Raw genomic sequence first — 11,912 nt, forward strand, 5'->3', positions numbered from 1 at the left:
CATTAGGTGATGAATTACGTTGTTCAACCAGTTATTTTTCACCTGATTAGATGCTAGATAAAGAATCCAAGATGAAGAGGACTGTTTGATGGGATTAATGATCCCTGTTGTTAGAGGCGCTTCAAGTTTCACGTGCAAGAGCAGGAGAAATCTGACACCTAGTGGTAAATGTTGGAAGAAAAACATTCCTGCACAGGCCTCTCAAGTCCACTCATATTCTCACATAGCTGTTTTCATCACGTACTTGTAGTTTGGCACAGATTAAAGCCAGGGTATTAAATGATCATTTCTTGCATGAGATCAGTCAGTGGAAGTATTTCAAACACGTACAGTGTAATCTGCTTGACTTGTGCAGAACATTCAGATGCTTAAGTACTTTGCCAGCACTCAAGATCAAGCATGTTGTGATTGGAAATGAGCTATCAGGGAGATTTTCTGAGATCTTGTCAACACACACGTACGCACATTTACTTACACACCCCACTACCCACAGCCAATGTCCTCCTCGCCATGGGAGAACATTGTGATGGCCTGAGCAACAGGGTAATTGTTAACAATTAGTCCAGCTACGGTTTTGTCATATCAGCAGTGCTCTCAACCTAATCTGCCAAACCTGCTGACCTCAGACTTGCATCCATGAACGCAGACGAGCAGAACTTAATAACCCACTAGACCAGAGCTGTTACTTTCTAAACTGTTATGAGAAGTGGGAGTCAGAGAGATAACAGCTTTGTTGTTGTGCAAGCAGCTGGACTCAGTGGCTGCGAGGGGGTGAATCCTCTAGATCTGGTGCAGCATTAAGCAGCAGGAAAGAAACACAGAGATGTACACACACATACTGACACACATGTGTAATCACTTATACACACATGGCTAAATCTCTGGCGCTGTTCCAGAGATTTTTGGTAAACCCCCCTCCCTCCCATGATGCTGTTAATCCCCTCTCCAGATGTGCAAGTCACAGGGAGCCTGGGGATGAAGCAAACAGAGGCCACCGGGTCATCGTACACCATCCTGCCACTCAAAACACCTGCCAATCAAAGAGCAGTAGGTACACAGTGTTGGTCCTCCTCTGGTGGTTGTGTTATCCTGTGTTAATCTTACACTGAGACATACCATATGATGCTCTTTCAGTAAGCTCTCAGTCTGCTGTTTGATTGATGGGAGTCATAGAAACATGTCAGTTAATTATCTCTGGACATATGGCAGGTCATACACAGACATCAACACTTCTTTTCATAAAGAAATGTTTGTGGTTTTGTTTGTTCAAGTATGCTATTGACATGAAAACTGCACCCTTCAGTGAGGCTGCATATTTTGCCCAATCACAAGCTCTCCAGACTTGGTGAAAAAATCTGCAGTTTGAAATACAGTTGAAACATTTAGTTAATTAATCCACTAGTAAATCCACAGAGAAGTTAGCTGCAACTGTTTGCTAAAAGGAATAATCGTTTAAGTACTTTAAAAAAACAACAGAAATCCACCAGCTCTGACTGACAGATGTGAGTATGTTTAGTTTTGGACTGTTTGGAAAACAAACTATGTAAAGGCATCTCTTTGGACCCCGAAATAATTGTGATGGGGTAGTTCCCTTATTTTCTGACATTTTATATACCAAAAAAATAATAAATTAAAGGTCCAGTATGTTGGATTTATGGGCATCTATTGGCAGAAATGGTTTACAATATTTATAGTTATGTATTTATTAGTTTACAGTCACCTGAAACTAAGAATTGTTGTGATTTTTAGGTTGTTTTTTATTGAATTCATTCATGTTGTTTCCTGTTTTACTTTGAAACTCACATCTCCTCTCGTTTCAGTTCACTTCACTTCCTGCCTCTGTGTATTTTCCCTCCCTTTTGATGACTTCACCTGTGTCTGATTGTCTGTCCCGCTCTGATTTGCTTCACCTGTGTCTTGTTGTCCTTCCCCTCACCAGAGTATTTGATGTACGTCTTGTTTTCTCTCACTGCCAGTTTGTCATAGAGTTGCAGCCTTTTGTTTCCCAGTGTCCTTTTTTTGGTTTTTAGATTCAGCCTGGCAATAAATTCTGCCTCTGCCTCATCCCTATTGGATTTGTTTGCCTTCACTGACAGTCCTTCTGTGAACCAAACCTACCCTTTGACCAGTAAAGACTGTGTTATTTTACCTGAACTGTCTCCAGAGTCGTGCGTTTGAGTCCACTCTCACCTGGTTCACCAGTTGTTACATCGTTTCTATCTATATACAGAGCAAGTCCTCTTCCACAGAGTCCACCATGTTGTTCTACAGTAGCTCAGAATGGACAAATCAAACTTTTTCTGTTTCTGTTCTGCAACCTCACCGCTAGATACCACTAAATCCTACACACTGGTGGACCTTTAAAATAATTGGCATATTATGTTAGCCTTTACTAAATTAGTAGTAGTCTCCACATTTAAGAGTAGACTTGAGAATTTCCTCTGTAAGTAGAGCTTACAGTTAGGGCTGTTTCAGGCTTGCCTTGAACCAGCCCCTGGTTAGGCTGACAGGCCCAGTCTGCCGGGGGACCTCCCATGACACACTGAGCTCCTCTCCTTCTCTCTATATTTGCAATCTTTATGTCCCATTAATGCACGTTACGAGCTCCCAGGGATCACAGTTGTGCCTGGATCGTGGTCCTCCCTAATATGCTTGCTTCTATCATTATTATAGACATATATCATTGTCACATGCTATCATATGTTAATATATACATGTAACATATACACTTTCATATACTACCACTATTATTCATATTTCTATTATAGTTATTGTTATTATTGCTGTTGCTGTGCATCCATCCATCATTTTGTCATATGGATTACTGCACTTTTATCATGTTGATCTGTTTTGCACACGACATCTATTGTGCATCTGTCCGTCCTGGGAGAGGGATTCCTCCTCAGTTGCTCTTCCTGAGGTTTCTACCATTTTTTTCCTGTTAAAGGGGTTTTTCTGTTGAAGGTGAGGGTCCAAGGACACAGGGACCATGCAAGTTGAAAAGCCCTCTGAGGCCAACTGTGATTTGTGATATTGGGCTTTATACATAAAATTCAATCTAATTTAATCAAACTGAATTGTAGTAGTAGTAGCTGCAGCCCTAATTTGAAGATTAATGTCGAGAAGACTACAGATGTTATTATTTGTGCCAAGCAGGATTTGATAACAGGGTCTGTTACATTTGACAGACCACTTGTTGGAATATCTTGGCACAGTATCTGGAGATTTTAACCATATGTTTTTTAAGAATTGCACACAACTTCATCTTCATGTGAGACAATCAATCTTAGGAAGAAAAAAAAAAGCTAAATTGTTTTTGATTCCACTCAACATTATAACTCCTCAGTTGTAAGAAGGAGTAAACTACACTATAGTATGATTTAAAGTGACTGTATACTGTCAGCCAAACGGGAGAAGCCATGAGCTTTGACATTTCTATTTAACCCTTTACTTCCTTAATGTGAGTCTGTAACCTCTGGGGGGCGCTATAAGGTGCCTTTGACAACTAAAAGTATTTTTTAGAAGGCTTTAATTCTAAGTGTAAATAGCAAGTTAAACAGAAAAAGTGAACTGCAGTTTTCTCTCCGCTGTATTTTATTTTGTGTTTTAAGCTTTGTTTATTTATTTTTTATTTAACCCACTATTTATTTATTTTTTACATTTCTTAGTAGTGTGCTGTGTTTTATACCCATCCTGTCACTATGTTTGTTTTATATTTTCAACTGGGGTTTGTTTGTGCTATTTCCTGTCATGGCCCAGTCTGTGGCTCCAAAGGGGAACATCATCTCTAAAAGCCACCCCCCTCCCCAGGAAGTGATCTGAAACAGACTTTTCAGAACTAGCATTAGTTGTCCCCATGTTGTGTCAATCCTGATTAAGGTATGATCAATGCACACGCACTCTAACACAAAAACAACTTCCTGGCATCACATCAAAAGACATAAAGTAAAGACACATTCACTCGACAGCATCACTTTATTGTCAGTACACGTTCAGTGTGGTATGTATACAATACTCACAGTACAATGAAACAGCATCATCACGGGTGTCCTTTTGTTTACATGCGATTGTTTCAATGTGCATGAGTCTGTGTGTTCAGTTTACCATGTCTTTATACCGTTTCCTTCAACCAATCAGAAGCTCATTGCTTGTGTTTTTTTATAATCTAGTTCACAACTACCTTTCCTAATGTTTTTATGTTTCCCTGTGTACATATGTACATTTTAATGTATGTAGTGTTTATGATGATCTTGTCACTTGATGGCAACTCATATGTCCCTCCAGTTATCCCTTCAGTTCCTCCGTGGAGGACGACGGCGTGTCAGAGCCGTCGGGACACTCCTGAAAAACAGGGAGACGCAATACAGCTCCAACTCAGCTTACATTTGCATGTTTTAAATATATGTAAAATACATGTATCAAACAGTGGCATAAAAATACATGCATGACAGCATCACTCTGTTCAGAAATATGCCTGAACAGCTCACCTTCACTCTCTCCAGCTCTGGTCTGCCTGGTAGGGATTTTTGTGAGGAAAAGGACTGTAAGGTGAGACAGGACAGTCACATTAGATGAGCCGAGTATAAAAGTATGCAACTGTGAAAAATAAGCTTTGAAACACAGGCTGCAGCTCACCTTCTTCGTCTGTTGCATCTCCTCTGTGGATTTGGACCTGTTCTTCATGTGCTTCTGAGGAGAGGTGGTGGAGGGACACTGGAGAGAAACAAAGACACAGGGAGGATCAAATTAGACAGCGCCAGCATGACTCAAAGATTGTGTCTTTCAAGCTTCCACATACCTCACTCGCCTTCTGTTCCATGGCTGGTTTGAAGATTTATCTCAGGAGAGGGGGGAGTGTAGATGCAGGTATAGGATTAGATGATATCTTTTGGAATACTGTGGTTGCGCAACTGGAAAGACAAGAGAAGGAAGCTTTGCAGTCACGCAGTTGTATGCAAGATATTTTAGTAATTCTTTACTTTATGTTTACTGATACAAACTTTCACATTCATTTTTAGCACCATTTCAATGTGGACAAAAAGCTAAACTGATCCCTTATCTTGCTATCATGAGCACCAGTCACTATGAGATCACATACAAGCTGACAAATCTGCAGTTATGTCCTCTGCTCACTAGATGGCAACGCAGACTCAGGGACCCACCGCTGCAGCCTTTTCACTGATCTGAATTTTTTGCAGAATGATTTTCCTCAGGGGTTTTACCTAAATGTTTTTGGTGCTAATTGTCATACTGAGAAGTACACAGAGCAGCTCCCGTGATTGCCTCTCATTTCGGTTTTTAAAGAGAGAGAAAAACACACCTGTTTCACCTGAAGTTGATTAGAAATCACAGAAACAGAGCTGCTGTTAAAATGTCTTTTCTTGATGATTACGCTTCTCATTTTGTTTCCTTACAAATATTAATGTTACTGAAGGTTATAATGTAAAGATGGGTCCAGTTCAATTTAAAATAATTACCCAGGTAGCCAAAGCAACCTGGCCCAGCATCGGCCCAAATTTGGAGCGCCAGGAGAAATAAGTCGGGCTGAAAGACTCCCCAGATTTGGGCTAAATAAACTGGCCCCATTCTGGCTGCCAACAATGCCATTACAAGGCTACTATCACAGCATGACCTGGCCCAACATCGGCCCAAATTTGGCACATTGGAAGAAATAAATTGGGCCACGCCCGCTTGCCCGACTTGGCTGAGTGTTGGGATGAATGACGCCCCAGATTCAGGCCAAATAAACTGTCCCAGTTCCTGCTGACACTGCCGTCACAGGGTATCAGATTATATAAAACTGAGATTGACAAATAGTTCCTCTAATAACAACAGATGAATCTTTAAAGAAACGTCATGTGTATAAATAAAGGGATGAAATAGATTTCCCCTTCAAGCCAGAAATATATCAGCACCCTCAAACCCAGTGGGAGTCAGGCAGGACACAAAAAACAATGTCTGCAAAACTGAAAGGCCACAATGAATACCAGCCAACAGTCACAGCTGGTGTCAGGAGCCCCGGTGGCTGGGAACAAAACACCTCTGGGGCTGGGTCCATTTGCGTGAGACAGATTTTTATACTCCACTGATCTCAGTGCTGCCTCGTCAAAGTCGGCTTCTGTCTGACATCTGACCAGTTGGATCAGATCAATCAAAATACTTCCTGGCATCTCAGAGTCGATTGGGGGGGGGCGGGGGGGGGGTTACTGGTTTCCTGTTCTGTAGGGCCTTTAAATGGTGGAGAGACAAATGAGATCCTAATGGAAGTGTGAGGCGTCAGAGAGTTTAGAAGACGTGGTTCACTGATCAGTGAACCTGAACAGTGATATGTGTAAAAAAAAAAAAAAAAAAAAAAGGTGAATGTGAAGGCTCATTCTAGACCTTGGAAAAAGCAGTTTGGCAAAAAAATCTGTCAACACATGGTCAGCTTACTTGGTGTTTCTGATTCTTTAGGCTGCATCTTGTGGCTTTCTTCACCAGAGGGGTGCCTACTGAGCTCTGGCTGTCAGTGCTGAGCTCTTTTAATCTGTCAAGGAAGTCCACATGGTGTCGCTGAAAGCTTCAGAAACACCAAGTAAGTTGACCTTGTGCTGACCTTGCTTTAGTTGATTGCATTAGGTTTCCTGAAACTTGTCACAAATTGGAATATGCATTTGCCATTTTTTTAAAAGGTTCTTTTCATGTCTTTGAGTAATGGCATCTACTATGGCAAAGTAAAGTGAAAGCATGTTAAAGCCCCTTAAAATCTGGCTTAAAGTATTCTCTCCAACATAAAATATTCATGACTAAATAAGCTTAACAGATCTGTAGGTATTATTCAGGCAGAGTTTGAATAAAAACTCAGCTAATCTGCTTCATCAGGACTGTGGGCACATGGTTTGATTAGTTTTGATTTACAGAGACCAAACAAACATTTCAATTTCAATTTAAATGTTGCTTAATCCTGATTAGGGCACAGAAATTTGTGACATCATCTGTGTCTCACTGAGCCTAGAAAGTACAGAGACAAACTTTCTTTATTTTGTAAGCAATGTTGATTAATTTATTTTTATGAGAAACCACAAATCTGAATTTGCCTAATCATCCCCCGATTAAAAAGGTTTTTTGATAGAATTTTTTAATCTAACGGAGTCTCTGAAACATGTGAATAATAATATAATTTTATCCACCATACATCAGCTGTCGCTTTTTATTTTATATTTCCATGATGGCTCATTTTAGCCTATCGTTTGTATTTTTTTTTTTTTTTTTTTGACAATTTGTGGAATCTTCGATGGCTGTCTTTTTTTCAACAAAGTCGATTGGAAAAAAAAAAAAGAGTACAGAGACAAATAGAAATATGGAAATCTTTCAGGTTAAATAATCAAAACTGTTTTAAGTTTGGCAAAAAAACAAAAAAAGAAAGAAAGAAAGAAAGACATTGCTTCATTTAGGACAACATCATCAAGTTGATTGAGAAAATACATTTTCAGGGTCCTCAGAGCAAATAAACTATAATTAATTATTGAGTTTAAAGATATAATGTATGGACCATAAGACTGTAAAAATAATGGACATAGCTACAACACTTTGGTTTGTGGACTCCATTTTAAAACCTCGAGCTCAGCATTTCAGCCGGAGCCAGAAGTGACCATATTTGGGCCAGAGGCTGGCTGTGTGAAGGAGGACGGGGTGGAGCTGACTGAGAAGCTGAGGACTCTATGGGGGTTGCTGCTTGGTATTTACTCATCCCTGTCAACTAGAGACCACCTTGGGATGGGATCACTCCACTCACAATACAGCAATCCGCAACTTGAAACCAATGTGAGGAGCCAATGGCCCCTCCGACCACACCCATCTTAAATGTCAGCCTTCATTTTGATCCCAACTCTACACCTGTGGTTGAGTTTCATGACTGCATCTTGCACAGTTGCGAGGCTATCCTGCTGATAAGATCTGTTCACAGACAATCAGACATATAGACACCTGTCAAAATACTCAAAACCACTTCTGTGGTAGATCCCACTGCAACGGGTGTTGCCTGGACCACAATTTGTATGATGACACACGCGCACACACACTCGCAAGGTGAAAACAATACAAGCTGTTGCGTCGTTGCACGGCTGGTACTCATCACTTGTGACCCAATAGAAGTGTGTGATGGTGTGTTTTTCTGCACAGACTCTAGTCTCTGCCTGGATTTTTTTTATTTTCTTCTTATTTTCTGTGCTCAGGGCGATGAGGTTGGGGCTTTACAAAAAGACAGCAACCAGGCGCCAGACCATAAGCAACAGGCATCCAAGAGACACAGTGCTGATGATAAAATAATTTCTCCCTGTAAAATATGTTTATAATTTTGAAGTCTCTCAAGGTCTGGCCTGGCGAGGCAAAAGTGTCCACGGAGCCAAGACAAAATAAAACATAGGAAGTCACTTACTGATCTGACTGAATTCACAAAGACTTATCTACCACCCTGATCTTTTGTTGCTCCACAGGAAGAATTGAGTCCAGGGCTCATGAAGAATAAATGGGAGCTGAACGACAGGAGCTCGCTCACTCACAGTGGGTGAGTGAGCTCCTAGTCGACAGCAGCTCAATCACCCACTGTGACAGCTGACGTCAGCGCCAAATCTGATGCTGCGGGGGCACCCCATGACAAAGTCCCACTTGGACTGGAATATGTGATCCTCAGCGAGGCCTACCTGCTAGAACTGAATGCTTTGTACCGGAGGGACTGACCTAGTCGAGTGTTCCCAGCTTCTCTCGTACAGGCCTATTGTGCACATACATGTCGGTTCAGTTGGCACACCCAGGGGTATACAAGACTGTTGTACTCATGCACTTACTCTAAAATGTGCATTAGAGCTATTTGAGGGATAGAGGAGGATAATCTCAGCCTTGATGGAAGGGCATGCATTCAGTGGGTCCTGAGTGCTCTCTCTGACCTGCTCGCTGAGGGAAATGACCTAAATGAGAATGATTTGCCTACTTGCCTAACCCTGTCACTCCCCATGCTTTCCTCTGTCACTGTGTCTGTCCGTCTTTGGTGAAACGAGGAATCTCTCCTTTGTAGAAGAGGCAAAGAGGTGATGGGCCGCATAGGTTAGACTGAAGCGGGTGCAAGTGCGTCTCCTTTGTAGCCGAGGTAGAAAAGCTTCGCGAAACACTTCTCCATCGATTAATCCACATGAGCAAGCTAACAGCCAAGGTGACACATTCAAAAACACTTTGTGGTATGCACACAAAAGCCCAAAATGCTCATACATTATTACATGGACACAGGCATATAGCCGAGACTTTGGCCTTAAAAGCTACTCAAGAACTCTTTCTGCAAGGATGAGCTGATTGAATATTTTGCCTCGCAGTCTTTTTTCACTTTTCTCCTCCTTCTACCTTCACTTCTGACTGAGACAGTGCAAGAGGAGGATGATAAAACTGAGGCAGAAAAGTTTAATAGGAGTAATTAGCCTTTACGGTCTGAAATAAAATGCTGATGTGAGCATCTGCATTGCATAAGAAGAAAATCTGCCCTGAAGATTTGAATCCATAAACACCAGCAGAGACCGAGATCGGCCCAGCTCGAATCTTTGAATGTTGGGTCAACACTAATTAACTCCCCAACTGAGAAACATCGCATGGATTTCTTAAGCTTCATTTCAGTGTGTGTGTGTGTGTGTGTGTGTGTGTGAAAGAGAGAGAGGGAGTTTCACAAGGACAGGAAAGAAATCAAAGTGAACAGTACGGTCAGGTTGCATCAACATCATTGCTCCTGTTGTCTTCTTGAAAGGTCGAAACAAGCAGGGTGGAGGGTACGCACATCCAAGGAACTTTTACAGGTGCTGAATGAAAATATCAGATTAAGGCATGAATCAAAGAGGTCAGCCCACGTCACTAGGCATTGCTAGGAGCTTTTAATACAGTGAGCAGATCTCGTCTGATTCTTGAAAGGTCGGCCTATCTGACAGTGAATACTGAAGACTTGCGATGGTATCTCCAACTGAGGCTCATCAGTGTTCATCCATTCATCTCGCAATGGTGACAGAAAACGTCCTTTCAGCTGTGACATGAGTGATAAACACCCTACTTTCCACTCCTCCTCCTTTGGGTCAACTAAACCTTAGAATTCAGCTCCAGGAGGTGAAATTGAAGCCTGGCCTGACATTGCCGCCTCGCTACATCCCTGCTGTTGCTAATCACAGAAGATCACATGCACATGATGTGTATAATTATATAGCAACATGCATGCACACAGAAGTGGATGGAGCACCAAGGTGAGCATGTGGACAGTGGGTGCACCGGCGGTAGGGAGCACAATAAGACGGCTCACAGTGCCAAGGACATTATGTCCTGTAATTGATGATAATGGGCTGTCTGTTCAGCCACACTCAGGTGTGACACACACACACACACACACACACACACACACACACACACACACACACACACACACACACACACACACACACACACACACACCAACTCCCTGCAGCTGGATGAATTCAGTCAGCAGCCGACCTACACAGCTGCTCCCAGCCTGCATCACATCTCGACCATGTGTCTCTCACCTGATAACTGAGTCAGAGCTAATGAATCCACTATCATTTTCATTTTTTAACACGCTGAGCAGAGTCTGTCCTTCACTGGCTGAGCAGCATCTCTCAGCGCACAGTAAATGTGCGAGCATTGATCTGATGGATGGGTTTTGTTTTACACCACTTATGTATTCCTCTGCAGGACTCTCAAAGGCACAGTGAGCACCATTCAGAGCTCCCATTAGCAGAGGATTGAGTTCAGAAAATAAACACTTCCCAGATATTCAAAAGCTGTTTGTTATCCATCCCAATGTCGATTACTGACAGCAGCAAACAGAGATAGGAGAAAGGCACTGGCATAACATGTGAGATTTTCTATGAATTAAGAGATGAAGGAGGGTTTATCTCAAGACAGCACGAGACGTTTAATCAAGCACAGCAATGCACTGAGTGACAGACAGGAGGAGAGGATGAATGATGGGAGTGACAGAGAGAGAAAGGGCAGGCAGACACATCTACTGACTGAACAAGCACAGCGATCACCCCCAAAAATGAGATTAGTCAAACGCCTGGGGGAAATTCAGACACTCACCTCCTTTTCTCCCTCCTTCCTTCTCTCAGTACAGACGTGCAGTGGAGTAGATGGCACTCCTCATCCCACTGCTGCTATGGTGTCTGTGAGAGCACACCCCTCTCTGCCCATTCATAGCTCCGCCAACGCACCACTCATGCATGGACACACACACACACACACACACACATACATATAAACGCCAGGTGTGCCAATCACAGCTCTGTATGCTAATGTTTTCAGCCTGGCAGACGGAAACTGTGGGCGTGACAAACAGGTATCATATAGTGCACAATATTGTTTTCCTCCACACGTCTGCTAACTGCCTAATTGTTAATTACTTCAGAGACAATCCAATCTACAAAGTGGGTGAATGCGACGATTCACACACCACATACTGTCACGTACTCTGATATATACATGCTGCTGACATCATCGTTGGAGATGAGTCCATCGATGACTCATCTAATTTGTTTTGTAACCTATACAATAGCCAGATGCACCCCATAACAATTCTCCTAGGCTCCTGACAAACACCTTCCAGCAACAAGTCGGTGTACAGATGAGGCAAGCCATTGGCTACAAAGCCTGGACAAAGAGCCAATCACAGCGCTGCAACGATCAGCCGTCACTGTGCAAAAATGACGTCATTACATGATGGCATTTTGGGTTTCTCGCCCAGGATAATATAATGTAATCAAAGCTAGTTACAATTGACACCTTCACTGCAAGATTCACATTGGCTTGTTTTACACTGCATGAGTCATGCAGCCTTTCCACAGGGGCAGAGGGGTCTGGCTGCCCCACATATAAAATCAAATCACGTAGCA

General features: G+C 42.3%; 1 long non-coding RNA gene across 1 annotated transcript; it reads right to left on the reverse strand.

Moving 5' to 3' along the window:
- Window positions 1-3,956: 3,956 nt before the first annotated feature.
- Window positions 3,957-11,273, reverse strand: LOC144463803 (uncharacterized). Its single transcript, XR_013491799.1, has 5 exons — window positions 11,104-11,273; window positions 4,799-4,910; window positions 4,636-4,713; window positions 4,488-4,541; window positions 3,957-4,341 (listed from the first exon to the last, which is right to left on the reverse strand). It is a non-coding gene; the product is annotated as an uncharacterized LOC144463803 (long non-coding RNA).
- Between the last annotated feature and the right edge of the window lie 639 nt (window positions 11,274-11,912).

Source organism: Epinephelus lanceolatus, chromosome 7, assembly GCF_041903045.1.
Source record: "Epinephelus lanceolatus isolate andai-2023 chromosome 7, ASM4190304v1, whole genome shotgun sequence".
Taxonomy (NCBI): domain Eukaryota; kingdom Metazoa; phylum Chordata; class Actinopteri; order Perciformes; family Serranidae; genus Epinephelus; species Epinephelus lanceolatus.